Genomic DNA, 27859 nt, shown 5'->3' with positions numbered 1-27859 from the left:
AAAAAAAAAAACAAAAAAAACCCCGAGACTTAAGGAAGTTGGAATAAAGTGTAGTACACTTATAGAAGGCTTAGCTCTGTGACTGATTGTGGTAAACAATTCACAAATGTCTGTATATATGAACACACATATTATAGGCATAGAATATTTCTTGAAAATAGTTTCAATTATTGAGTATCAATTCCACATTAAACAGCTGCTTCCCATATGTTGAATTCTTCTAAGTATTACTGATGCCTTCTTCTTTATGTTCTATTTATCAAAAGATTACTATTTTCCTTTAGCTCAAAAAATATATTCAGGAAATATCTCTAAGAAAAATTGGAAATTTCAGTTTAACTTAAAATATGATATTTTATGCAACTGAAGGAATACCATATACTATTTAGTAGTAGGTTGCTATCCATCTTACAAGCACAAATCAGACTGTTATCAGGTTGGCAAACTGAATATGAGAAATGAAACAAGGCTATTAGCATTACTAGTTCTACAAACGTTTTCAGTGCAATGCTCTCCAATTGTGTCTAGTTCCTTTCAATCATTAAAACTTAACTGTGGCTTTTTTGTTTTATCTTATTTAATTATAATATAGAACAGCCAGGAAGATATTTGACTATATTCTATTTTAAGGATTAGCTAAGCTTTCTTTTATTTATTTATAAAAAAATAATGAAATTAAATAGAAAATATGATACAGCATAATGAATGTTTGATAATTGTTCATCTAGCTGCACAGCTTTGCTTGGTAAATGTGTTATGGAGAGTTTTTTCTCAAATATTTTAGGGTCTTTCTATTTTCTGAGTTTCTATGATGATTTGCCGACATGCACTGTAATAATACATTGCTTCCTCATATTTCAGTGAGTGTTATAATATTTAAAAGAGGAAATTGAGTCTTCAAATATAAGTGATAGCATGGGATTAAAGTTCTAATTAATTTATCATTGTTATTGTGTGTGTGCATGCAGCCCTGTGTATGAGTGGTTCTACGGCGCTTGCCCTCTGTTTTACATGTGTTCTGAGGATTGAACTTTGGTTGTCAGACTTTGTGACAAGCCCCTTGATTCACTGAGCCCTTTTGTCAGTGTTAACATAGGAAAAATTTCCTTCACTGGTGCATTTAGACAATATACAAAGATCGTTTTATTTATTATTATTACCATTACTATTGTTGTGTTGTTATTTTATTATGAGTATGTAGGGGCATGCATGTGTTCGTGTGTAGTTGTGTACTTCCATGTATGCTGAGGCAGAGGACACAGGAGGATGTTAGATATCCACCTCTACCACTTTCCACAAAGTTCCTTTGGGGCAGTATCTCTCACTTGAACCTAGAACTCACTATATTTGGGGGAAAGGCTGGTGATCTTCCTATCTCCATGTCCCATTCCATCAGTTCTGGGGTTAGAATGCACTTGCAGCCAAAACTGGCTTTCTATGTGGGTGCTTCAACTCAAATAAAGGTTGTCATTCTTACACAGCAAACACCCATCTACTGAGCTGTCTCCCCAAACACAAAGGCCATTTTGAACTCGACATACCTAGTATGCCTTTTTTATTAAGCTCAATATATGAGCGTTGAGTTAGCTAATCTCAAGTTTTAGAAATATTTTTATTAATAGCTTGTCAGATTCCTTATAAATAATTCCTGAGAAATCAAGCTGAGAATAAAAGTTAATACATAATAAATACATTGACAATCAAGTAAGATTAGAGTAAAATAAATATTTATAAGATAGAATAAAATATCTAATCATAATTATATATATTATAACTTATTATATAATTTTGTAATAACTTCAAGATGAAATATGTTTCTGAGTAAAGAATGCCCCCTTCAGATTGGCTGCAAATAAAGAAGGAAAAACAGAGTAAGCCATAAACAGGCAGATTTCAAAACTCATCTTTCAGTGGAGGGCATCAGAATATACTGCAAAAAGAAATGAAAAAAATACATTATGAAAATAAAAACAAGCAGTGAGTTGCTGAAGCTAGAAAAATACTCAAAGTCAGTAGGCTATAGTTAGTATACAAGGTCATCAGATATTCAGATATTATTGTGTAGATAAGGCATATAAATTAAGAAAGACTTTTGTTGTGGTTCCCTCTAATGTATGTATTTTCTTACAGCATCTCTTTTCCATTAGCTATACAGAAATTTCCGTATAAAATAGTTTGTAAACTTTGTTTTTTACTATGTAACATCACATTTCATGGGATATTTGGTTTTCTGAAGTTTACACAGTATTTGGTGGTCATAAAATCCATAATTGATAATTTCTCAACATTTTTCTACCAATTACTCTCCTAAAACATTTTATATATACTTTATAAGCCATATAGGTTCTGTGGAACCTGATGTACTAAACAAGGTCAGACAATCCCCAAATATACCTGAGATCACCTTGGGAACCAGGAAATAGGGACCCATTCTGAAGCTAATATTACTTAAAGCTTAAATCAACAAAGAGATACATGAGCAAAATTCAAAGCTATGCTCTTTGTCTGTAGGCTAGGGATTAGCTGAGCATCACTGGAATGTAAAATTTAAAGATATTTTAGTTCATACATTTATATATGTGCTACTTTTCTCCAACCTGAAATGTTGGCATACCATGGTATTTCTCATTCATAGTATTAGACTGAGTTGGTATGTTTAAAGAATTCTGAGGAAAGCAGGAGAAATTTATTTGATAATCATCTTATTTATAGATATTGAGATGCTTCATAACATCCATTCAGATCTTTACAGTTGAGATGTGTCTCATATCACCATACAACTATATAATACACATAACACTGCTATACATATGCATATTTCACACCTGTAATCTCTCTATAAATATATGCACATAAATAAATGTATGCATATGTGTGTATGCATAAATATTTGTGTGTGTTTTTTCTATGGTGTTACAATTATAATACTGTGTGAAAAAGTAGGTGGAAAGTTGAACTTTGATGCGATATTTTATGTGTATATGTATTCCTTGGATATGCATATTATATCATATATTATATCATATATATCATATAATAATATGTATATTATACAATATATCCAAATGGTTTGCAAAATACAATACAATAACAGTGTTAACCATGTATTAGAATGTGATTATCTAGCCCAACATCTTACTAACAATTACTACTAATAATAGTTTATTAAATTCACCATTGTCTAAACAATTAAAAAATGTGGAGTCTCTTAGTTGTCTATGGTTTGTGTAAAGAAAATGGGGAGTGGATGCTGAAGGATATCAATAGTGATATGAAATCTGTTTCAGAGGTTATAAACTAAGAGTTTTATATTTTTGTTCATATTTAAAGTCTTTCTTAGATTAATACTTATGACAATAATGACACTAGCTCTCTGCATTTGTATTCATCTCGCCTTTTACAAGGTTTTGATGTTGTTACTTTTTAATCTCCATAGTGTCTGTGTTCAATTGTCATGTCACTTTTATTATAGTTTTTCAGCAACTGAACACAAAGGACATTTCAGAAAAATTAAATTACCAAGGTCACAAAGGATCAATCGAAATTATGTTTGAAAACTTTTTTAAGTTATTAAATATCTTTATACAACATTAAAAAATAGGAGTTTGAGAGTAAGAAACCATTTGTCTTATTGAATCAAAAGACACACGCTTTCTGGTTGGAAGGCTGGATTCTACTGAACGTTAACTTCTAAGAGCCTGGAAAGGCTCATGCTCTACATAAAAAGTATTCCAAGGCAGGCGCACATGGGGACAACTGCCACCTCTTGGGTAGAAAAATCTTTGCTGGAATTTGGTATTTGCAAGAGCTGGATATAAATTTTTCATCAACTGCTGCAAGGGACCTGAAGCAAAAATACTTCAAAAAGTCCTGGCAACATCAGGTTATATAAAGCAGTGCGAATGTGAACAAAGGGGTGCACCGTCAGCACCCAGGAGGGACTGCTCTCCACTTTGGTTTCACTCTAAGGCTGACAATTAATTCTTAGTCTATATCATAGGTAATATTTCTCTCCCCAGTGAATATGAAGCTACACACAACAGATGACCACACAACCAGGCCAAGACACATGTGTATACTATTGCATTCTCTAACAGAAACAAGAGCACACATAGGAGAAGCATGCTTCCTTCCCAACACTTTGGGGACCATAGAGATCTGAAATCAGAACCAACTGAAGCATTTGTATAAATACAAATGTCCAGGCTTATCACATAAGTGAGTCTCCACACAAATACTATGAATTTGTTCATAATCTACTTGCATGCTCATATATGCATGGGAAAATATTTGCAGATGGAAACAAATAGAATTATGTGTTTGTTGAGAGATTTATAAAGCTTTTTGGAGCCAGCATCTCCCAGCCACAAAATCCAAAGATATAAAATGACAACATATAATGCCCTTCAGTGAATGTAACTACAGCATTCAAGCATTTCAAACAAGTGAGTACAACAATAAACCTCAAGATAGTATATGTTAAAACTTGAGGTTATTTTAGTTTAAAAATTTCAAAAAAAATCATAACTTGTGGAATGTTATTTTTTGTTTGCCAAAATATATTAGACAACTAAGAGGGTTCTAGGACTCTTGTGAATATCCATCCCTTCGGAGTTTTAATCAGAATTTTAAAACTTCAATAAAATAATAATAATAAATAACTTGCACTGGATGAACTATTTAACATATTCCAACAAAGCAAATATCACTAGAGGAAAGTACCACAGATTAAATTTACCAATAATTCAAGGACTGTATGATGGGGTTGATGAAAACTTTTTCCCACTAGATGGATGCTGTTTTGTCATATTGACCATGTCCTTTGCCTTATAGAAGTGTCTCTGTTTTGGAGGTCTCATTTATTAATTATTGCTTTCAGTGTCTGTGCTATTGGGGTTATATTTAGGAAGTGGTCTCCTAGTTGGGTGGTGATGGCATACACCTTTAATCCCGGCACTTGGGAGGCAGAGGCAGGTGGATCTCTGTGAGTATGAGGCCAGCATGGTCTACAAGAGCTAGTTCCAGGACATGCACCAAAGCTACAGAGAAACCTTGTCTCAGAAATCAAAAACAAACAAACGAAAACCCAGAAGTGGTCTCCTTTGTCCTTGCATCCCATACTACTTCCTACTTTCTCTTCTATGAGGATCAGTGTGGCTGGATTCGTGTTGAGGCCTTTGATCCTTTAGACTTGAGTTTTGAGCATAAGGATAGATATAAATGTATTTAGATTCTTCTACATGTTGACATCCAGTTATGCCAGCACCATTTGTTAAAGATGCCTTTTTAGTCATTGGATAATTTTAGCTTCTTTGTCAAAAATCAGGTGTTCATAGGTGTGTGGATTAATATCAGGGTCTTCAATTTTATTTCATTGGTCCACCTGTCTTTTTTTATGCTAATACGAAGATGTTTCCATTACTGTAGCTTTATAAAAGAGCTTGACGTCATGGATGGCGATGCCTCCAGAATTTTTCTATTTACAGGTTTGTTTTGGTGATCCTGGCTTCTTATTTTTCCATATGAAGTTTAGTGTTGTTCTCTCAAGGTCTGTGAAAAATTGTGTTGGGATTTTGATATGGATTTGCACTGAATCAATAGATTGGTTTTGGTAAGATTGCCATTTTTATTATGTTGATCCTGTCTTTTCAAAGCATGGGAAATCTTTCCATTTTCCAACATCTTCTTCAATTTCTTTCTCTAAAGACTTAAAGTTCTTCTCATACAGATATTTCACTTCTTTGGCTAATGTTACCTCACATATCACATAAATATATATATATATATATATATTTGTTATTTGTGGCTATTGTAAAATTTTGATATTCTTTGTCTTTGGTTAGTATGGATAACAATTTGTCTATCTTGTTGATTTTCTCAAAGAACCAGCTCTTTGTTTCACTGATTCTTTGTATTGTTTTCTTTGTTTCTATTTTATATATTTCCATCCCTGATTTGAATATTTCCTGTCCTCTACTCCTCCTGGATGTCTCCTTTTTTTCTTCTAGAACTTTAACGTATGCTTTTAAGTCACCAGTATGATATTTCTCCAGTATCTATATGCATGCATTTTGTGCTACAAACTTCCCTGTTAGCACTGCTTTCATAGTATCCAATAGGTCTGGGTATGTTGTGCCTTCATTTTCATTGAATTCGTGGAAGTCTTTTATTGATTTTTTTTTTTATTTTTCCATTGACCAGGGTTAATTTAGTTGAACATTGTTCAGTTTCCACAAGTTTGTAGGTTTTCTGCAATTACTATTGTTGTTGAATTCTAACCCTAAGACATGGAGTTTTTGTAAAATACAGGGCATTATTGCAACCTTTTTTGGTATCTGTTGAGGTTTGCTTTCGTATTGAGTATTTGGACAATTTTAGAGAAGGTTCCATGAGCTGCTAAGAAAATGGTATATTCTTTTGTATTTGGTTGAAATGTTCTATAGATGTCTTTTAAGTCCATTTAGGTCATAACATCTGTTAGTTCTCTTATTTTTCTGTTAAGTTTCTGTCTGGTTGACCTGTCCTTTGGTGAGAGTGGAGTGTTAAAGTCTCCTATTTCCTGGGTATGGGGTTTGATATGCTATTTAAGCTTTAGTAATGTTTCTTTCACATATGTGGGTGACCTCGTATTTGGGGCATAAATGTTCAGAATTGAGAATTCATCTTGATGAAGTTTTCCTTTGGTGAATATGAAGTGTCCTCCATTTCTTTGGATTGATTTTAGTTTGAAGCCTATTTTGTTAGATACTAGGATAGTTATATCTGTTTGTTTCTTAGGTTCATTTGATTGGAAAACCTTTTCCATTCCTTTATTCTGAGGTAACATCTGTCATTGAGGTTCAGGTATATTTCTTGTATGCAGTAGTAGGGTAGATCCTGTATTTGTAATTATTCTGTTAGTGTCTTCTATAGATGAATTGAGTCCATGGATATTGAGATATCAATGAACATCGATAGTTAATTCTTGCTATTTTTCATCAGTAGTGGCAATGTGTTTCCCTCCTTTGGGGTTTGCTTGTGTGAGGTTATCTATTGCCTGTGTTTTTGTGGGTACAGTTATAATCCTTGGGTTGGAGTTTTCCTTCTAGTATTTTCTGTAAGGCTGGATTTGGTGCAGGTATTTTTTAAAACTAGTTTTGTCATGGAATATCTTAGTTTCTCCATATATGATGATTGAAACTTTACTGGTTATGTAGTAGTCTGGTCTCTTATCATCTGTAGCAATCTGTCCAGGACCTCATGGCTTTCATGGTTTCTATTGAGAAGTTGTGTACATTTCTGATAAGTCTGCCTTTTATATTACTTGGCCTTTACCCTTTGAAGCTCTTAATATACTTTCTCTAATCTGTATGTTTAGTGTTTTGATTATATGGTGAGGGGACTTTTTTTTTCGGTCCAGTCTATTTGGTGTTTTGTAATCATCCTGTAGCTTTATAGATACATCCTTCTTAAGGTTGGGAAATTTTTTTCTATGATTTTGTTGACTATATTTTCTGTGTGTTTGAGCTGGAATTCTCCTTTTCCTATCTCTATTATTCTTAAGTTTGACCTTTTCATGGTGTCCCAGATTTCCTTGATGTTTTGTTTGAAGAATTTTTTGGATTTAATATTTTCTTTGACGGATCAATCTATTTCCTCTATTGTATCGTCAAATCCTGAGATTCTCTTCTCCATCTCTTGTATTCTTTTGCTTATGCTTGTACCTGTAGTTTCTCTTGGTTTACTCAGATTTTTCATTTCCAGAATTCCCTCTTTATTTTTGTGTTTTCTGTATTGCCTCTATTTCACTTTTCAAGTCTTGAACTTTTTGAATTATTTTCCTTACTTGTAAAAGAGTTATTGATTTCTTCTTTTTTTTTTGTTTGTCTTTCCTCCATTTCTTTAAGGGAACATTTATTTCCACTTTAAGGATCTCTATAACAGCAATTAAGTTATATTTCAGGTCATTTTCTTCTGTGTTAGGATATTCAGGTCTTCCTGTTGTAGGACCACTAGCTTCTGGTGTTGCCATATTGCTCTTTCGGTTGTTGAATGTATTCTTGCATTGGAGCCCACCCATTTCTTCCTCCAAATGCTGCAGGAAGTGTTGTTGCCTCTTGTTCCAATCCTTGCAGTGGGTGTCTGTGTCTCAGGGAGCTGTTCTTGGTTCGCTCTGCTCAACTGCTGTTTTCAGGGAGGCTCTGAGGACTCCAGGTTTGAGAAGGTTTGGGGTGGAGTGGGAATTGTAGATTATAGTGGGGCGTGTTGGAACATCCTGCCTGGCTGCTGGACTACTAGCATGGCTCGGAAAGGTATCCAGGGTTCTGTACCAGGGCATGGGGCCTCAACACTGGGTTTTTCAGCTGAGGAGTTGGTCTCTCATTTCTTGGTCTACTCTATGTAGTTGCTGTTTGTGTTTCAGAGAGTGGCTGAGGTCATGGGGTATGTGTGGGTTGAGGGGTGGAGTGAAACTTTGAGATTGCAGGGTCTTCTAGTGGCTGTAGGGCAACCTGCCTGCAGGAGACTTGCCCACTGCTGGCCCACTACTGCACTAGTCATCTGGGCAAGAGATTAGACTCTCCAGCTGCAGGAAGGGGCTGGCACTTACCTCTTGTTCTTCTGTGTCTCATATATATGTATGTGTCTCATATATATGTATGTATGTATATATATATATATATATATATATATGATAACTCTATTGCTACAGTATTCAAAGGTGGCACAAGTAAACAAAGTTCAAGTTAAATTCCCACTATGATGAGGCTTTTGTTCTCCTCCCATGAATTGAGATGCTTCCTGCTTAGTCCTCATTGTAGTGGTGATTTGGTTGTAGAGCCTTGAGGAAGTACAGCCCAGGAGTCCTTGGTGGTTGTAGGATTTTGAGGAGAGTGCCCTTGTAAAAGATTAATGTTGGCCTCATGGAGCTAGCATCTATGAGAATGAGATGTCATAAAAGAACAAAGCTGTTCTCCGAGTCCCTGTGACAAAATCTCTCACTATGTCACCTCCAAGCATTAAACACACATCTGCTGATGGAGGAAGGTCATTGGTTAATTAAATAAAGAAGCTGCTTGCCCTGATAGGTTAAAATATAGGTGGGAGGAGTAAACAGAACAGAACTCTGGGAGGAAGACGAAGTGAGCTCAGAGACTCCACAGCTCTCCTCTCAGGAGCAGATGCCTCAGAGAGACGCCATGCCCCGCTCCCAGGCAGACACACGTGATGAAGCTCTGACCTAGGATAACGTGGGCTAGAATCTTCCCGGTAAGACTGGTGCTCACTAAGACCGGTGCCCACAGATTATTAGAGATGGGTTGATTGGGATATCAGAATTAGCCAGTAAGGGCTAGAGCTAAAGGGCCAAGCGGTGTTTAAAAGAATACAGTGTCCGTGTAATTATTTTGGGGCATAAGCTAGCCGAGCAGGTGGCCGGGGTGCTGGGAACGCGGCCCCGCCACTCCAACTACTACAATCTGCTATGGGGTTATGTGTCATGCTCTGATACAAACACACACACACACACACACACACACACACACGAGTCCAGAGAACAAGTGTCATACTCCTGGGTCTCTAGTATGTGAACCAAATAGACCTTTTGTTTACAAACTGTCCAACTTTAGACATGTTGTATACTAGAAGTAAATATGATAGACAATAGGAATTAATATTCCTCATAAATGTAGACAAAAACTCAACAAAAATTTAAACAAACCAAATTCTATTGTCCATTAAACATTTTCTATACTATTCATTATTCAAATATAAATGAATTCCTGTAAAGAATGTATAAGTACCTGAGGATAAGGTAAACAGTAGAGCACCTGTCCTATAAAGTGTGAAGATTTCCCAAATCTACCAAAAATTTTAAAGATTAAAAACAGAGTGCACAATACAATGTCTCCTTCTTCACCGAAGATATTCTGAGTTCCAACATGTGAAGCATCTTTATCTATAGAAACAATTCATTGTTTCATTGGGAAAATGTGATAATTGCATTTTTAGTATTTTCTTAGGCCCTATAAAATTAGTTTTTTTTTCTGTTTGGGAGTTATAAACATAAAAAAATTTTGGATATTGGACATGAAGCTTTATTCCCAGTGTATCTGATGATTTATGATTGACTTCCCATTAAAAATTCTTTAGATTGTATAACTTTTAAGATTTCCAAATCTAATCTTTTATTATGTTACAATTAGTTACCCTGGGGAATTAGGAAATTCTCTTTGACAGCATACACATTTTTACTTCAAACATTAGTCGGTAGCACCTAGAAGCATATTTTAATTTCTAAATCTGTTATCATTTAACCACATAAAAGCAATAATAGCAAATAAGGACAATATAATTCACCAAGGTGCCAGGACTTCTGCACTCACGTATTCTTTCAGGCTTAAAAGTATGGAGGAGCAATGGCAGTATCATCAGTGAGTTATGCAATATAGTTCTCTTTGATGTATGGGACTTAGCAGTAAGGGAGCATGGTGGTATTATATCCTTAAGTTGTTGCCTTAAGGATAACATGTTAGTTTGTCTTTGTATTGCATGCTACCATCAGGCTAGGCTGTTCACTATCTAGATTAAGTGAAATAATGTATGTAAAATTCAATAGAACAAGTTTGGCTACTAGAAAACATTTATTCTTTTCAAATGGATGCATAATATTTTCATACAAAGTATGGTTTATTTTAAACTTGTAGACAACTTAGGTTTTCTAAAACTGTTGTCTAAATATATACATGGTATGTATGGTAAATACATACATTTATAATATATTTATTTTGTGGTAAATATATACATTTAGTAATATATGTATTTCCTTCTTAAATGCAGAATTCCTGAAAGATGAGCTTTATTGGATAGGTTCACTAATTTATTATAAATTTCAATTATAAGCTCTAAGTTACATGAGGATTCTCTAACTATTCTGTACTTTAAAAAGGACCGACATATTGATTTGACTTCTATCAACTTATTAGTTTATAATATGTAGCTCTCTCTTTTCCTCTCATTAATGCTGATGATATTACTTGTTCATTTTCTCAAAGAAAGTCTCCAATCAAATTATAATAAATTGCATATTAAACCTATTTTTACAAGAATAGATTAATTGTTGGAAGATATTTGATGAAAAGAATGTACATACTGCTCCAAAAACATAATGTATGTGACAACAGAAGAAGGTATTCAAAGGAGTCGTATAGGTTATTTTTGTCTTTGCTGATGAGGGTAATACATAGGCAACACACTCATTATTGTTTGGGCTGCCACTCAACCTTTCTATACATTTAAGATGCCCCCAAATGTATTGTGTGATGTAGGGAAATTTAAAGCTAACTATGTCCATTCTCCTTCTCCTTGGGCTAAACGTATATAAGCTCTACAGTATATGACAAGGGAAAATCACAAAGAGATGACTAGGTGTTGGAGGGTATTGGATTGTGGTTTCATAGACAGAGCGGGGATTCTACATGATCCTGAGGTGGCAGCTGCATTTGCAAATGACTTGGCTTCAAGATGAGAAGTAGGCACACATCACAGGTTTTATTAGGGGTTTCATTAATTTTTCCACTTGAAGTAATCTCAAAACTGTTAACAACAATGATATTCTTCATCAGCTAGTGTAGATGATAGGAGCGGCGGGGCTGCGTCCCCGGCACACAGCCACCCGCATGGCTAGCTTTACCTGAAATAATTACAAGGAAACTATATTCTTTTAAACACTCCTTGACCCATTAGTTCCAGTTTCTTATTGGCTAGCTCTTACATATTAATCTAACCCATTTCTATTAATCTTTGTAGCCCATGAGCTGGCTTACCAGGAAAGATCTTAACCTGTGTCTGTCTGGAGTGGGAGAATCATGGCGACTCCTGATTCGGCTTCTTTCTCCCAGCACTCTGTTCTGTTTTCTCCGCCTACCTAAGGGTTGGCCTATCAAATGGGTCTAGGCAGTTTCTTTATTAATAAGAAATCACTCCCACATCAAGCTAGGTTATTTGAGAGCAAACAGTTAAGGGAGAAATCATGTATTATGTTCCTTTTCCAGCTTGACAGTTGCTATCAAGTCTGACAACCTACGTTCAATCCCTAGAGCCTGCTTGGTGAAAGGAGTGAACCAGCTCTCAAAAAATATCCTCTGACCCCCCATATACTTACCCTGGCACATGTGCCTCCTCCCTATAAATACATGTAAAATGCTTCAAAAGTCTAAACTTAGGTTTTAAAGGTATCATGAAAGAGGCCAGGACAACTATTACACAATGAACAATAGAGATATTGGTTATCAACTCATGTTGGACACATGGACAGACTGCAAGGGAATCTTTATTTATTCCTTATTATTTCAAGAATTATTATTATTTCCTTGACTCTGTTATGAATTACATTAATGTGTGATTGTCTCTGAGACTGACTTGATCCTAGAGTTGGAGGTTAAGATTCATTATCCCATATTTGAAGACTGCATGGGATTTCTAATACTGTGCTGACATCCATGAAGTTACCTGATTATTGTGCACATTCCTGTGTTGAATACTGTAGACAGAAGTTTCTGTCCTGTACCTGTCCAGTCATAAAGAAACATATAGAGGCTTAGGCAAGTTACAAACTGTTTAGCCTTTTAGTTCAGGCTTATTATTAACTAGCTCTTACAACTTGAATTAATCCTTAATCCTTATCTATGCTTAGCCACGTGACTCAGTACCTTACTCTGTGAAACATTCTCATCTTGCTTCCTCTGTATCTGGTTGGTGATTGCATCTCTCTCTTTCCTCTTCCCAGAATTCTCTTAGTCTGGTTGCCCCACCCATACTTACTGCCTGGCTACTGACCAATCAGTACTTCATTAAACCAACACAAATGACAAATATTTACAGTGTACAAAAGCGTTACCCACAGCAGAATATTGTGTGCTGAAATTCCAGTCTTTTTGTCAACACGAATTAAGCACTGAAAACATGTTTAGACTATCTGAGGCTTCCATTCCTGTTTTGCCACACTACATTTTGATGAGTGAGCTACTAAAATCCTTTGGGTTTGATTTCTTCACTGGTGCCTTACAAACAATTAGGGTACTTACATCATAGAAGGAGCTTGACAATTAAATGAACTCACAGCAATTATCATATAACAAGCTTACCAATTATGTTAATAACCATTACCATGTACACACTGAGATTTGCATTTCCTTCATTTGCTTCAGTTAATAGCATTGGTACTAATCCTGTTTCCTACACTAAATAGTCCAGTGAATTTGGGGGTACCATTCACATTTGCTCATAAACTCAGGGATGTGGGGTCAGAATACATCCTTGATGTTGTTCCTCAGGTGCCATCCACCTTTTAAAAATTTTGAAATAGGGTATCATGTTGGTTTTCAACTTGGAAAGCAGGATAGGGTCACTGAGCAGTGAGCCCCAAGGGTTTTCCATTCACTACCAGCTCAGAACTGTAATTATAATATGTGCAACTACATGCAGCCCTTTTTAGGTTGGGTTCACTCTGGGAATTAAACTCAGGTTCCCAGGATCCAGGCATGCACTTAGGCACTTCAGAAACTCAAGTTTTGCTCCAGCTTTCCTGAATTCATCTTAAGGTTTCTATTCACCAAAAGCTCTTTGTGATTTATACCCAGATGGTCTCAGAATTTTATTACCTCTTACTCTTCCTGAAATACTGCTATTAGTTCAGTTTTAATTCTTTATATTTAAGTTTGGTTCACCTATTCTTTTTTAAATTTTTATTGATTTTATTGAGCTATACATTTTTCCTATACTTGTTTCCCTTCCTCTCCCTTGCCTTTCTACCCTCTCTCATGGTCCGCATGCTCCCAGTTCACTCAGGAGATCTTGTCTTTTTCTACTTCCCATGTACATTAGATTCATGTATGTCTCTCTTAGGGTCCCTTTGTTGTCTAGGTTCTCTAGGATTGTGAATTGTAGGCTGGTTTTCTTTGCTTTTAGTTCAGCTATTTTTAAATGTGTTAATATGATCATGTAAAATTGCTAGAATCAAATGACTATGTTAGTGGGTTCTTTTAATTTCTTAATTGCTTTTTCCATTTACTTTCTCTTAAAATATAATTTTTAAGTTCTTACAAATGCGCAGTGAATTTTTAAATAAAAATTCCATCATCCAATCATCTGTCATTTATCTTTCTATCTATTTATCTACCTTTCTATCTTACTTATACATTTGTTGCACATTTACCTATATTTTATTAATCGTATGTCTTATGTCTCATCAGTCTTCTGTCATTACTAATCAAATGTCTATCATTTAAGTGTTGTGTTAGGAGCGGTGGGGCTGCGTCCCCAGCTCCCCGCTGCCTGCAAGGTTAGCTTTACCCAAAATAATTACATGGACACTGTATTCATTTAATCATTGCTTGGCCATTTCTATCTAGCCTCTTCTAGGCTAACTCTCGCACCTGGACTAGCCCATCTATAATAATCTGTTGTAGCCCACAAGGTGGCTTACCAGGGAGATTCTAGCCTACGTCCATCCTGGGTTGGAGCTTCATTGCATGTGCCTCAGAGCGCAGAGCTCTCGCCTCTGCTCGCAAGAGTGGAGCATTGTGTCTCTCTGAGGCGTCTGCCCCCGAGAGGAGAGCTGTCGAGTCTCAGCTCACTTCCTCTTCCTCCCAGCATTCTGTTCTGTTTACTCCTCCCACCTATGTTCTAACCTATCAGGGCAAGCAGCTTCTTTATTTAATTAACCAATGACTTTCCTCCATCATTTAAGTATCTATCTTTGTTCATCTACCCATCATTTACCTATGACTCTATTTAAAACCTACATTATCTATTTATCCACCTGTCTATCATTTCTTATCTACATATACTTATATATCTTCTGCATATTTATCTGTCATCTATTATCAATTTACCATCTGTCATTTATCATCTATCTATGTATCTATGTATCTATGTATCTATGTATCTATGTATCTATGTATCTATCTATCTATCTATCTATCTATCTATCTATCTATCTATCTATCTATCTATCTATCTATATCTATCATCTATCTTTGATATCTAATCATATATTTGCTTTTCATCTTTTATATGTTATATATCACTCTATTCTCTATGTCATCTATCCATTATCTGTTATCTGTTTTCATTTACCTGTCTGTCTGTGTATCTATCCATCCACATATCCATAATTACAATTTGGTTTTGATCACATACAATATTTCCCCTGTTATTTACTGAACATTGTCTAGCATGATGAGAAGAACCATACCATCATGGTTTTTATCTGTGACCTATTTCTACAACTTTTTCTAGCATGAAATTTCTCAACCAGTATTCATGGAATGAAATAAAACTAAATGGTACTTGAGGTTCTTAGGAGCTGAGAGAACTGAAGAATATTCCTCATGTATAGAAGATCTGTCCTCCAGCATGTCCCTATTTGTACCTGCTAAGATTTTATTTATAACAGCATCCATTGCTATTGAATTCCTTTTTATCTAAAGGCAGACATCTTAATGGGTATTAATGTGAGCTGTCCTCACCATTATCTCACCCAATTGCACACTTGAGGGATACTTCTGTCTCAATTGTGTCCTCTGATGATAGTACTTTCAATAAAGAGAATTGACTGATCTTATTTCAGAGCCCACAGCTTATTTAAATAGGGATTCGGGGAGTTGTTCAAAACACCTTTAGTTTTTATTCTCTTTCTCTCATTAGAAGGGAAATATTAACATGATAAATAAATTCAGTTGAATGTAAAAAATGATTTAATTGTGGAAAATTTAATTACTCCGGATTCAAAAAATTAATATATAATAATGAAAATTCTTACAGCTATATCAATGGGGATTATTTTACAAAAAATACATAAAAATTATTTAATCAAAAATAATATCCAACATCATTTATGTTTGAAAAGATAACGTTTTTCTATGAAGATTTATTTTAAATCAATTTTAGTGAAATAATATTTGTATCTTTCATCTATGCTCCCTCTAATTTATGTAGCATTATTTCTCATTTTCCATTAGGTTGGAGAATTTCATGGACTCATCTAAACACCATCTGATGAATATATTTTGTGCCAAATTAAACTCAATTACATGTGAAATTCAAAATGAAAATATTTCTTTTTAAAATTAACACATTTGAATTTTACATACCCTTAACTCCTATTTTAAAAGCTTCAAATCCATTTGATTGTGAAATGCCGCATGCTAACACTAGACATGTTGTTTCCATAATAGGTATTTGAATATGAATTTAGTATGGATAAATATGTACAGCCGTTATTGTTCACTATTCGATTAAATCAGTGATTACTTAAGTTTCAGTAAAACAATGTTGGGGAGTATTGTGTTATTTGATGATAAGAAAGAAAATTATAACATTTTACATTGATTTTACAGTTTCATAGTTTCTGTTTATGCCTTGTTTGAAAGAAGGTGTTAATTTAAAAACAATGTTAATGAAATAATATTTATTTTTTTCCATTTATGTTCCAAAGATTTTTTTCTCTCATTTATGTAGCATTATCTCTTATTTTCCACTAGGTTTTTATGTGATATAGTTATGAGCATTGATATATGCTGAAGAGGATATGTTCAAATGTCATGTTTTGATAATTTCTCCACACAATTTTAAATAATTCTGCTACCTGATTATGAGGTAAAGGAATTACTAATAATATTTTTAAATTATTTGTGAAGATTTGATCCATGTAGACCATGTATTTTGATCATGTCCACATATTTTCCTTTCAGTCCTCCTAAACCCCATCCTACCATGTCTCCCTCCCAAGTTTAGGTCCTCCCTTTTTATGTTTTAATATAAGATATTTTGAACATATTCCTTCTGTTACATTCCTTCAGTTGTTCCTGAACTTCTCCAAATATGTCCCCTTCAAAACATCATACCTTTGCTATTTTTCAAGAATTAAAAAGTGTTTGGAATTCATCCTCAACTGTTCCCTTCCTATTTCTCCAGTGCTCTCAATACATCTCCCTTCTGATTTCATATCTTTTAAAAAAATTTGATAGTCCAGAGACTCCAATTTGTGCTGCTCATATGAAAATAGGTTTGGTTATCCATTATATCATGGCGATCTTCCAATGTCAGTACCCAGCTAGTCTCCATTGCTAACAGTACCTCAGGTAGACCCTCCCCCACCAGACTGGAATTTCCTCCTGACTTTATATGGTGTTGGTTTTATGTGCATAGTCACTGTTGCTGCATGTTTATGAATACAGTTGTGATACCATGCCCACAAGAGGCTATTTGACATCCTTCTTGCTATTCTTCAATTCTTACATTCTTTGTGTCCTTTCTTCTAAAATATTAGCTGATCATTGCTGCAAAAGTGATACAGTTACACTGTATAGAACTGATTATTCATAGTCACTTTATTTCTGGACTTGACCAGTTATTAATCTCTGCATTAAAATAGCTTTTCTGGATGGGCTTTGATAGTAATGTATACATAGGGACATAAACATTTAGAAAGCATGTTGACAGCATGTTCCCCACCAATGGCTTATCACCTCCATAAATGTGCTTTAAAATAGAATTACAGAACTGGAATTATTATTTCTGAGGACCAGACTTCAAAACCCTTCAGAAAGCAGCTGTTTGCACTAATAACAGTCATGCCATTATTGCACAAGTAGGCAGATCATTTCTGTAAGGTTGATATTGTAATATGAAGAGTCAGGCACCAAAGAAGATCACTGATGTCTTTTATCTCCTGCAAACTACATAGCAACTTCTACCACTGTGAAAACTAGTTAGCAAAAAAAGATATTCTTTTGCTTTTTTTCTGTGAGATTTTCCCTCTGCCTGCCTGTCTCTATTTCTCTATCTCTCAACATCTACGTATCTATGTATCTATCTATGTCTCTATCATCTATCTATGTATCTATGTATCTATCTAACTATCTATCATCTATCTATCATCTATCTCTGAGTCATATATCTATATATATGACTCACAGAATACATTTATAGAATTATTGCATGATTGTATAATAAAGGAAAAGAACAACAGAAATTAATAAACCTGCTTCTATTTTCTTACAACATTATTCAGGGAAATGTGAGAATTCTCACATGAAATTATTGCCATTTGCCAGGCTATGTTTCTGGGTAATAGATCTTTTGGTAAGGACGTTTGACTTGTATCAGGGCTGATTGTTTTTCTGCAATCAACAAAGGTAATATTTTCTAATGATTTAATCACTTAAACTTGTTGTATAATGAATTTAATTAAATGTACAGTTCTCTGCATCTTAACACAGATATGGATTTATGAAACTACTACTATAATATTAGGGAATATAGAATTTCCATCTTACTAAAATTCCATAGATTATTATACTTCTGTCCTTTCTCTGTGCACAAATATGCATCCAAACTCACACATGTATTCTATTGCATACATATATGAAACACTCTTTCAAGCCCATAAATTATTCTTATTTTTAATAACCACATTAAAAGTATCACAATTTTCACTATTATATAAATGTGTTAGTATAGAATATTAGCAGGAATTTTTCAAAACATCCCATGCTATAAGAAATATTTCTTGGCTCAGTGTCAATGTACATGTTTAAGTGAAATAAGGACATGTTTATTTTCCCGTCTAAATAATTCAGTATCGCTAGAAAAAAATGTGGGTGGATTTTATGATCTTCCAAACCAAATTTGTCACCCACTAATGGATTTTAAGTGGTATTTGGTTATACTCCATACTTTAGTAGTTCTCTGCAATTTCTTTTGTAGAATGACTGGAAACTGAAGGGACCCTAACTCTCATTATATATAAAATATAACCCTTGGATAAATTTCTCATTATGATGAAAAATATACCTAAGAATAGTGTGTATATTTTATATTTTTATATCATGCATTAAACACTTGATATCAACATAAGTATTAGAATTCCATCTGCTACTGTAACTCTACTGTAACACTTAAAAATGGTTGCCATAATGTGGGAATTAGAAAATTTTGAACAAATTATTACAGATTTTGTTCACACTGTCATCAACTTTCTGATCATTAAATGTATAAGGACACATTCCAAACAGTAACGATTATGATCTTTAAAATATCCCACTTGATGCCAGCCCCATGAGATGACACAGTGGATAAAAGAGAAAGGAAATGAGTATCATCCAAAGAACATGCATGGTAGAAGGAGAGGAATAACTCCATCACACTTTCCTCAGGCTTCCACATGCACTGCAGCATGAGTATACTTTTTTCTGCCTCCATTTACACACTAAATACATAAACAAACATATAACATTCATAGTAAATGGAAATGCTGCACTTGCATTCTGAGCAGAATCAGCAGACCCACTATCAACAAGTAGCTTGTTTGAACTTTTATGAGAATGTTATAATTGAAACAAGAAACATAGGAGAAAAACAGGCTATGCATTAGTTCCAAAAACATGTTAAACATTTCTTTTCTTTTGGGTTATCTGTTCCATAAAACTCAAAGTCTCAGATATTCCAAAATGTTCCATTCTGCCTGTAGAAAAATACACCTAAGATTTGCTCTCTCTCGATCATGAGTCAGATTTGTCTCTTTTCTTTCTGAAGCTAAAATGTATATCTTGATTGCACCAGAAAAATGGCCAATCTTCTACTTTGATTTCACCATTATGCCTTACAATCTTGTATTTTAGAAATGATCTATGGATGGGTGGGAAAGTGGAAGAGTGATATTTTGTAGTTGATGAAGCACTGAAGTCTTCTTAATATATGTGATGATTAATACACAGGCACCTTCTTAGCTGGCATGGAGCTAGTTCTAAGAGGCATAAATTTGTATTTTGGATGCTTCGTTAATTTAATTTAGATCATTCACAATTATTAACGAGTATGTTTTTGTAGTCATTGCTATAGAATGCAATTTCCATGCCATTTTTTAAAGTTATTGTTCTCATTTAGTTTTCTGGTATATTCAGCTGTAGATTTAGTTATAATTACATGGTTTTTATATATCTAAGCATAAGAATACATATGGGGGTGTGCATATGTGTGTATTAGTGTGTATTTTCCTAGGATACTGTTTCAATCAGCAATACCTGATGGAGGGAGGTCATTGGCTAATAAAGAAACTGCCTCGGCCCATTTGATAGGCCAGCCTTTAGGTGGGTGAAGTAAACAGAGCAGAATGCTGGGAGGAAGAGGAAGTGAGCTTAGAGGCCATGCTCCCCTCTCCTGGGCAGATGCAATGAAGCTCCAACCCGGGATGTACGTAGGCTAGAATCTTCCTGGTAACTGCAACACGGTGCTACACACATTAATAGAAATGGGCCAGGCAGTGTTTAAATGAATACAATTTGTGTGTTGTTATTTCGGGTAAAGCTAGCCAGTGTCTGGGAGCTGGGTGGCAGGAATGCAGCCCGCAGCTCCTTCAACAAATACCTATTCAATGTTATATAGATTGTGTCAAATTCTTGCAATCATGAAAGGAAGTCAAGGATTAGGTATCATGGGCTCAATACATTTTCTCATCCTGTAGATTTGACTCCTTGGGGCAGTAAGGAAACATATTAATTGACGTAAGGGAAACAATGGAAACCTTTTTCAGCAGAAGGGATAACAGTAGTTGGGGATTCACTGTGCAGTGTTCATGCAGAACTGAACAGTCTGCTTGAATAACATCATAAGGAAGTACTGTGATGCTCTTTGGGTTCTGCCTACACTGCAACAGAGATGACTGGAAACTTATAGAAACAGCAACTTCTAAATCACTAGGTAACATCCATGTGCATCAGAAGGTCCATAAATTTCTGGGTACAGCACTGGTGATTTCTCTAAAGGAGGTTTCTTTCTTTGCATTAAATAATGTTTTTAATTATTCTTTGGGAATGTCATACAATATATCTTGTCATATTCTTTCCCCTCCCTCAACTCCTCCTACATCCTCCCTCAACTCCCAACTCACTCAACTTCATGTTTGTTATCTTTCCTAAAAAAAAAAAAAAAAAAAAAAGCTCCACAGAGTCCAATTTGTGTGGCCTGATAATTTAGAGCAGGCCTTCCCTGCAGTAAGGTTGATATATAGAGTATCACTCTACTGAAGAAAATAGATTTTCCCTTTCTCATCAGCTATTTGTTGGTTAGGGGTGGAATTGTGGGCTCATTTCTTTTTTTTTTAATTTATTTATTTATTAAGAATTTCTTCCTCCTCCCCGCTACTGCCTCCCATTTCCCTCCCCCTCCCCCGATCAAGTCCCTCTCCCTCATCAGCTTGAAGAGCAATCAGGATTCCCTGACCTGTGGGAAGTCCAAGGACTGCCCACCTCCATCCAGGTTTAGTAAGTTGAGCATCCAAACTGCCTAGGCTCCCCCAAAGCCAGTATGTGCAGTAGGATCAAAAACCCATTGCCATTGTTCTTGAGTTCTCAGTAGTCCTCATTGTCGGCTATGTAAGTCCGGTTTTATCCCATGCTTTTTCAGACCCAGGCTAGCTGGTCTTGGTGAATTCCCGAAAGATCATCCCCATTGTCTCCGTGTGTGGGTGTACCCCTCGCGGTCCTGAGTTCCTTGCTCGTGCTCCCCCTCCTTCTGATCCTGATTTGGACCTTGAGATTTCTGTCCGGTGCTCCACTGTGAGTCTCTGTCTCCTTTCATCGCCTGATGAAGGTTAATATTCAGGAGGATGCCTATATGTTTGTCTTTGGATTCACCATCTAATTTAGCTTCTCCAGGATCGCGAATTATAAGCTCACTGTCCTTTATTTATGGCTAGAAACCAAATATGAGTGAGTACATCCCATGTTCCTCTTTTTGGGTCTGGCTTACCTCACTCAGGATAGTATTTTCTATTTCCATCCATTTGTACGCAAACTTCAAGAATTCCTTGTTTTTACTGCGGAGTAATACTCTAATATGTATATATTCCATACTTTCTTCATCCATTCTTCCATTGAAGGGCATCTAGGTTGTTTCCAGGTTCTGGCTATTACAAACAATGCTGCTATGAACATAGTTGAGCATATACTTTTGTTGTATGATAGGGCCTCTCTTGGGTATATTCCCAAGAGCGGTATTGCTGGGTCCAGGGGTAGGTTGATCCCGAATTTCCTGAGGAACCGCCACACTGCTTTCCAGAGTGGTTGCACGAGTTTGCATTCCCACCAGCAATGGATGAGTGTACCCCTTTCTCCACACCCTCTCCAGCAAAGGCTACCATTGGTGTTTTTCATTTTAGCCATTCTGACAGGTGTGAGATGGTATCTTAAAGTTGTCTTGATTTGCATTTCCCTGATCGCTAAGGAAGTTGAGCATGACCTTAAGTGTCTTTTGGCCATTTGAACTTTTTCCGTTAAGAATTCTCTGTTCAGCTCAGTGTGGGCTCATTTCTTACACCTTTCATACACACACACACACACACACACACGCACACACACACACACACACAGTTTAAATGGGAGTTACTATGGGAGTTTTTTTTTTTAGAAAATCTATTAACTCTAACTTTAATTAGTCATACTTAGAGTCAGCATTGGACATTATTGCACCATAAATACACAGACAGAAATATGTTATCACTGAAGGTATAATTTTGTGATGATTAAAAGAATATCAAGCAAGTTTTCAACATGAAAAAAACTATAGACACACACACACAAATACAGTTAATTGTATAAATACAGATTCCTAGGCTTTTCATTTAGAACAGAAGTATATCTTCACTTCAGAAAGGTAAAGTACTGTGTTCCATAGCTAGATTATCAACGATTTTGACTCTACTAAACAAAACATATGCACTATGTTAGCTCCTTGTTAGGCCATCACTATAATATGTTATATTACTGTGATTTATATATTAGACTACACCCTCACTCCAAGACCAGAAAAAATAACAACATTTGTTTTCTCTCACTTGTAGATGTTAGCCTTGAGTCATTAAACATGTGAATTCCATTTGGAATATCCACAGAGGTCAGGGAATTGCAAAAAGACCATAGAGGAGTAGAGACAAAATGAACTGGTGTAAAGGGTTAACAGGTGATTATGGAAAAGAAAGGGACAAATTGGGATATGGGACAAGATGGTAGGGTAGAAAAGAGAACCTGGGAGAGTCATATGAAAACGTACAAATGCTAGGACTTTGTGTGACTTTTGAATGATACCACAAGAACTTACTATGTTGATCTTTTCATAATTTAAAAGCATTCTCAAGTGGGTTTTGTCTACATTGTAAAACAGGTTTCCAAACATATATCTATAAAATATATAAAAAGTTATGTTGAAATATCTTAATAAGGCACCAACAACTGTACTAAACTCCATAGCTAACAAATAAAATACACAGTGCTAAAAGATGTTCCTTTTGCAGTGGCCAGGGAAGTTCCAAAAACACTAAAATTAGAGGCTATGGCCATGCTCTTGATAGTCCTATGGATATTATACATAATTCATTTATCATGGTGCTTATATAATATTTTTATAGAGATAAAAGATACTCCACTAGCTACTCCATGAAAACTTAAACACACACACACACACATATATATATATATATATATATATATATATATATATATCCTAAGCAATATATTCAGTTAGAATTTTCCCTTTATTTTATAAAACTTATAGAAGTATACAACACTAAGGTATGTGGAAAAGTTAGAATGTTTCAGTAAGTATGTTGTGGAGGATAAATTTGCTTTCCATAGCGTTTTAAGAATTGTATTTGAAGTTAGGGTGGTGTTTAATTTAATAATCGGAAGTTATAACTGACATAAATATCCATTAACTGAGAAATGGATACAGGGACATTCTATATATGTGAGGTAAATTATCATTGTATGATTGAAATGCAGAAAGTGACATGATGCATAGATCAACCTTGAACACATTATGGTAAATAAAAGAATAAGGTAGTAAAAGGGATGTATGATTCCATTTACAAGAAACACTAAGAGGTAAATATATATGGCTGGTAAAGAGATCAGAGGCTCCACAGAGATGGGAGGTTTGGAACGATGACAAACGACATGAAAGTTATTTTGTAGGTGGAAAACATTGCAAAATTACAATAGTAGTTGCACACCTTGGATATTATAAGAAACAAAAAACATTGTATAATTTATGCATAACTCTTGTACACAAATAGAGTTCCAACAAATATACAGAAATTTATTACAAAGTCCTGAATGGCCATGGTATGACTCACACTGGATCTGTTTAGAGTTTGAGTTGGAAAGTTAAATTCTTCTTCTAGCCATGGGTTCTGGGACACAGAACTTTTCCCCACTTAAATTACAGGCTCTGGATAATAGAATCTGGTTCCCAGGGACACTCCATAGTTTGTATAATTTCCATAACCATAATGATGTTCAATTGAGTCACAGCCCACCAGAATTACAGAATGAGAGCATCCAACTGCATAGCTTGCTTTTAGACTCACCCAGGGTGCTAACATAGAGCAACAAGCGCCCGGCACTGCTGAACACCCAGCAAATACTCGTGTTTGAGGACATCTCAACATCTCTGAACTGAAAGCTAAACCTTCACTTCTCTGAGCTTCAGGTTTTGATGTTATTTTGATTTATGCACTGTTGTGAATCAAAATAATTACAAGATTCAACCCGTGGTTTGCAGAGATTACTATAAATAATAACTCAGATGGAAGTGGATTGCCAAGGAACAATGTGTGAAGTCACTAAACATCTTTCAGAATACCTAAAAGGATTACAAAATGAGAGTGGAGGGAAACAGTTGACATTGCTCCTTCATTCGTCATGGATCCTGCTTTATTTTCATTGTAATGTTATCCCCTTCTCCTTCATTTGCAAGAGTAAACTGGAAACATTTTGCTAATTTTTCACACGAACAAGCAAGTACTTAATGTAAGAAATTCATTTCCTTGTTCCCCAGCTACAGGTTTTCTTGTATTTTAGCTACTACTTGCCATGGATAACATTCTCTTCACATCAAGAGAACTCAGGATTTCATGTGTATAATAAGCTTTATACATTCAGCTCTGATTTTTTTCAGGTTTAGAAATGAATGTTATTAACAGAACCAATTAAAAGGATAAAGTTCACAGCGTATAAATTAAAGCTGGCTGAATTAATATTTCCTGCAGGATTTCAACAAAGTTCCAGGTTAACAGGCAGAATCCAAGGGCACAGTATAATTAAAATACCTATTTGGGGTTTGGAAATTAGATTTATCTTTCTATAATGAATTCTCAAATGAGCTGATTTCAGTTTTAAGGTATTAGAGAACATATAATACATACACCACCCAAAGGACACTGAGACCATTTTGAAGGAAGAATGCAACTCACTATCCACACTCAAGAAAAATAGAAGTTCTCTCTCTACCTAAGTTTTTGTTGTTTTTGTTGTTTTATTTTTTGTTTTGTTTTATTTTTACGAGACAGGGTTTCTCTGTGTAGCTTTGGTGCCTACCATGGAACTAGTTCCTTTAGCCAGGCTGGTCTCAAACTCACAGAATTCCACCTGCCTCTGCTTTCTGAGTGTTGGATTAAAGGTGTGCACCACCACCACCCGATAGTGTTAGGTTCTTACAATTCCTAAGAACATGTCTCTCATCCCAGGGGGTTGTTAGTTATGTTTAACCTATAGGAAACTAGAAGCATTTGAATATAGTTCAGTGTCTATTATTATCATCAAACTCTGTAATAGTATTATGTAAATCCTTTTTGCCCTTTCCCCAGGATTTATAATACTTATCTTTTTGTATATACCACTATAACCCCTGGGCATCTTATATACTTCAATACCCTTAATTCACAACACATATGCTCAGCTCCCCTCTATTCTCTGTGCAAGAAGGAGGATTTACTAGGAAGTTTCACTGGAGAAAGCAATAAAATAGAAAGTAAATAAACATTGCTTTTAGCATTTCAAATAAAAACGATTTCAATTTTAGTACATGTGCTTCTGATGCAAGTACATAAAACAGTATTTCAGAATTCACCATTTATCAGAAAGAGGGAGAGGCATTTGGTGCCGGTACTCTGTGCCTCACAGGCAGCTGATGGGCAACCAGAATGGATAGTGCTGGGAAAGGAAGTGTAGATTTCTTACTTGTGTTCCCGTGTCATGCGCTAATTAGTGCTGAATTCTATTCAGACACCAGAGACCAGTATGATTCTGAAAATTTGCTTCATTACCATTCATCCATGCTGACAATCTGTCCAGTAAGTATGTGTATTAAAGTCAAAAGTAATGACATGTCTCCATCATCATATTTCCTTCCTTGAGGTGAGCAGCCCTGTAAACAGGGGTAAACAAGCACTTGCAGTCCATTGTCTCTTAAACATGATGTACAGATTCAGGCACCAGTACACAGAGTGACCTTGATGAGTCTCCCTGCCCTGGTGCGCCTCCACTGGGTACTTGTAGTTTCCTTTCTTTTCACCACTACCTTGATTTATTTAACTGTTTTCCTTAACTTTTGAGAGGTTAATACATGTACACAGGTAAATAACTACACCCATTTCGCTCTCCAAGACCTTCCCAATAGTCCCACATCATGATTCGTTCCCAATCTCATGCTGCTCACCTTTTAACTGATAACACACTTGATAAGTTCATATTCACCTAAAAGAATGATTCTCTTTCCACCAGCAGCTAACCACCAGTAAGTTCATATTTTCTGGCAGATCAGTTTGGCAGCATCATGCCCAGCGCTAGGTAAAACCACTGATTTCTTCTCTCCTTTCGCATTCTGTACCTTGCTTCTGAAACCATGAAAGCTAGTTTGCAAGGAAAACTTTCTGATTGGTTTGAGATTAAAATCTCTACATTCTACAGCCAAAGAATGTGACATAGTCTTCAGTAAAATCATCTTATCTTGTAGTTGTGGTGGGTAACCAAGAGCATTGGCAATAGCTTCTTTGTTTTAGAGAACTTCAAGGCTTCTGTGACTAATATCTTGGAGAGAAACAACTCATGTCCGTGATACAATTTTCTTTTTCAGCCATGTCTTCTTGGACAATATTGTGTAGGGTAATTGAACTATTTTTTCATTTTTATTATTCATTAATCTGCATAATTTTATTATTGATTTATTGAGCTACACATTTTTTTCTGATACTCTCTGTTCCTCTCCCCTCCCCATGCTCTCCCATGGTTCCCATGCTCCCAATTTACTCAGGAGATCTTGTTTATTTCTATTTACCATGTAGATTAGATCCATGTATGTCTCTCTTATGGTCCTAATTGTTGTGTAGGTTTTTCTGGGATTGTGATTTGCAGGCTGGTTTTTTTTGCTTTATGTTTAAAATCCACTTATGAGTGAGTACATGCGTTAATTGTCTTTCTGGGTCTAGGTTACCTCACTCAAAATGATATTTTCTAGCTCCATCCATCAAGAAATAGCACTACCACTTTTGGGTATACAACCAAAGGATCTCACTCAATTGTACCACAAGGACTTGTGCTCAAATATGTTCATAGCAGCATTGTTTGTCATAGCCAGAGTTTGGAAACAACCTAAAAGGCCCTCCACCAAAGAATGGATAAGGAAAATGGGGTACATTTATACAATGGAGTACTGCACAGCAGAAAAAAATAACAGCTTGAAATTTACTGAACTATTTTTTAAGCTGTTTCATTTTTAAATTTGCTTACTAACAGTGAGTTTACATGAGGTTTTTTTTTCATACATTCTTACTTTACACTAAGCTACCCACTTTCCCGCTCTTACCCCCACATAGTGTCCCAATCCTTAAGGAATACTTTAATTCTCAGTGTTTCCTCTTCTTACTTTTCACATGTGTCCTACAATCTCTCAACTAATATTTTTTTTTTTTTTGGTTTTTCGAGACAGGGTTTCTCTGTGGCTTTGGAGCCTGTCCTGGAACTAGCTCTTGTAGACAAGGCTGGTC

Source organism: Microtus ochrogaster, unplaced genomic scaffold (genome assembly GCF_000317375.1).
Source record: "Microtus ochrogaster isolate Prairie Vole_2 unplaced genomic scaffold, MicOch1.0 UNK10, whole genome shotgun sequence".
Lineage (NCBI taxonomy): Eukaryota > Metazoa > Chordata > Mammalia > Rodentia > Cricetidae > Microtus > Microtus ochrogaster.
Note: the sequence above shows the minus strand (reverse complement) of the source record.